At 37.2% G+C, this 3,421-nt stretch overlaps 1 long non-coding RNA gene across 1 annotated transcript; it reads left to right on the top strand.

The window, feature by feature from the left end:
• The first annotated feature begins 27 nt into the window (after positions 1 to 27).
• Positions 28 to 2,408, top strand: LOC121918167. The gene is made up of 3 exons (XR_006101174.1): positions 28 to 231; positions 878 to 987; positions 2,264 to 2,408. It is a non-coding gene; the product is annotated as an uncharacterized LOC121918167 (long non-coding RNA).
• Positions 2,409 to 3,421: the final 1,013 nt, after the last annotated feature.

Genomic DNA, 3,421 nt, shown 5'->3' with positions numbered 1-3,421 from the left:
ATGTTCAAACATTGCTTTCCCCAGGACTGCCCCACTGACTCTTCCCATTATTTCCACTGAACTGACATTGATAGCTCTCAACGCATATTACCTCTGCTTCACATCTGCTCATTACCCAACTCCAGGAAGATAAACATCCCTTCCACCAAGCAATACAAAGGTATGACACATCCCATCATCCAGTAATACAGACAAAGCATGGCAGGAACTTTGAGGGACTCAGATCCTGAGGTATATATGCTAAAACTATATCCCAAATGATATATTTTCCTGTAGAAGATTTGCTCCAGCCCCTTGTGCAGTATCTCTTTAAGCAGTCACATAGTTAACCCTATTTATATAATTAATATATTTTGTTTCTGAACTCCCAGATGTTTAATAGCTCCAGCCTAGAAACTGAAGATTTTGAAAGTAGTGTGTCAGAACTGGTGAATAAGAATAAGCAATGGGCTTGCCAATTTTGGCAATCGGGTGTTGTATGTGGATGGGGGAATAATAATTTCCCCCCTCTTGCTATGGCTACAAATTCACATTTACAGTTTTTCCTAACAGTGATGCTTATTGTGTTCCTAAAGATTCAGGAAAAGGGCCTGTATGGGAAGATCTACATCGTTTTTGTAACATTTTCTAAGCATTAGCTTGTACTTAAAGTTCCTATCCTAGAAATGAGATAACTAATTACATATATTTTTATATTGTTAAACACATTTATCCATTACACTCCCTTACATATTCAACAGACAATTAAAATCAGGAACCACAAAGCATGGTATAGAATGTGTGCATATTCAGTATTGTGTAACAGTTATGACATGGAGTATAGCAGGATTAGATCGTGTGCACATGATTTCTCAATTGTCTCTATTTTTGTTTTCAGAGAGAAGGAACTGCAGTGGCAAATTCTGAACAGAAGAGTGCATGAGTTAGCTGTTACAGATTGTCTCCTTTGCCTGAAATGCTTTGGACAAGAAGTGGTTTGGGATTTAGGTTTTTATTTATTTATTGGATTTTTGAATACTTGCATATACATAATGAGATATCTTGGAGATGAGGCCCAAGTCTAAACATGAAGTTTATTTATGTTTCAAATACACCTTATCAATATAACAGGAAGGTAATTTCATATATAATATTTTTAATAATTTTGTGCATGAAACAAAGTTTATGTACACTAAAACTTCAGAAAGCAAAGGTGTCACTACCTCAGCCACCCATGTGAACAATTTTGAAGTATTTCAGATTTCAGACTCCCAGAAAAGGGATACTCAGCCTGTCGCTGACAACCTGTAGCCACTGGCAAACATCAGATAATTGGATGGAGGAATTGACCTCTTAAGAAAAATATCTCTTTATCCATTGTTTGATGTTTCAGAATGTAAAGTCATATATACATAACTGGAAGGTGGGTATTACCTCCATATAAATTTATATTGGGTTGCACCCCCGTTGTTTCCATGGCTGTGATAGTATTCATATTGTGCTTGAGTAATTGGGCATGGTGTTGTGATTTGAGTGTTGGACTACGACTCTGGAGACCAGTCACATGCTTTCAGTCTCAGGGGAAGGCAATGGCAAACCTCCTCTGAATAAATCTTGCCAGGAAAACCCCATGATAGGGTCGCCATAAGTCAGAAAGGACTTGAAGGCACAAAACAGCAGCAGCAACAACAATTGAGTACTCCGTTGAAGACTCTTGTGTAATTCAGTAAACCCAATAGAATTTACTTTTGGGTGAATTTATATACCATTTTCACTGGGAAAGACCTTTGTTTGCCTTTTAGTGCTATGGCAGCCCAATCCCTAATAGCAGAGGCTTGCCTTTTTAAAAATAAACAACTTGGTCCAAATAGTAATTGCTGCCATAATTTTTTGCATATCACTGTTTTATTTTGTGGTGAACAAATATGTTTTAAGTTACCCTTTGATTAATTAGGGAAGTTTGCATTTTGGGGGGAAGTTTGAGAGGAGATTTTTTTAACGACTTGGACCAAGTCCTGTGCTACATCTTACAACCAAGTGACATCAGCAGAAAGCATCCCACACGTTAATCTTTAAAAGTGTACTTCCTTCCTTCCTTCCAGAATATAATAGTTCTGGTGGGCTGTCATTTACAAGAAACAAATAGTTGTTCCCTTCAGACTGCAATCAGAGAGGTTCCATGTTCGTACTGCTGCTTTAAATGTCAGAGTTGGCTTGCAACACCACTTGTGTAAAAAAGGATATGTCCAAATAAATAATCAGCTTTCTTCTCTTCCACAAACAGATGGCTTATCTGTGGCCTAGAAGCCCTGTGCTTGGAGTCCAGCACATAAATCTATGTTTGATTAAAGAGTCACTAACCAGTGGCCTTGACTTATCTGAAAGAGCATTCATTGAACAAACTAACAAGGTAAATAATGCCAGTTAAGTGTCTGTCCTCCACTGACCAAACAAAGTCATGCTGCCAACATTTTCCTATTTTTTAACAGACCCTCTTTACTTCCGTGTGTTAACCTAGAGGGGTCTGCTCTCTGTTTTGCTACAGCAGAAGAAATTGCAATGAATCAATTGCAGTATAGTAATTGTGTGGTACTAATATTCCTGGGGGCGGGGGGAATACCTTTAACCAAGAATTTATATCTTATATACACTCAAAGCAGTTTAAAACAGTAGTAATCTTCCCATATCAAATGTTTGCCTAATCTGAACATCAAGAGGATAAATAGAAGTATTCTTGGTGACTGTCCTAAAATTGTGTAACTTCTGACTTTCGATAAGTAGAGGTTAGGCCAAATCCTTTTCCAACATTGCTAGAAGATGTCTAAGGGCTGACTTTTAATCACTTTTGTATAAAGGATACAAGATTTCATTTTCTTTAATGTTATGTGTCATTGTTATGCCAAAGAAATAAGAAACCTAGGAAAAATAAATGAGAGATTTTAAAAAAAATGTTCAGCGATTGAATGAATTTAAAATACAGTAGACCAGTAGCTTTAATCACTTCATTAGATAAATTATTCAAAGTCATAGCCTTTTTAATTGTAAACCTGGGTGTGGGGGGCTGTCAAATTAACAATTTGTTAGCCGCTCTGTGAGCATTTCTGAAGAGCAGGGTATAAATACAATAAATAAAAATAAATAAAAAATAAACATTCAGTTCCCACCATTTTAGGGTGAGATTCACAAAGTTCCATGGTAGACATGCTAACATTTCTCCACATATATGGGGAATGTTGACATTACCTTACTTATCCTTCTATGGCATTGTTAGGTTCTAGACCAGTCATGAGAGGCATGACAGGCTGAAGAGGCATCTCAGAACCTTGGAGAATGAATAGAAGTATCACTCAAAACAATTTGGATCTAAAATGCTTGGGGTGCATAAAGTATGGCTCTCCAGAGGTTGCTTAACTGCTGCTCCCAGCATTCCTTGCCATTAGCT

Source organism: Sceloporus undulatus, unplaced genomic scaffold (assembly GCF_019175285.1).
Source record: "Sceloporus undulatus isolate JIND9_A2432 ecotype Alabama unplaced genomic scaffold, SceUnd_v1.1 scaffold_5299, whole genome shotgun sequence".
Classification (NCBI taxonomy): Eukaryota; Metazoa; Chordata; class Lepidosauria; order Squamata; family Phrynosomatidae; genus Sceloporus; species Sceloporus undulatus.
This window is presented reverse-complemented; position numbering and strand designations above follow the sequence as displayed.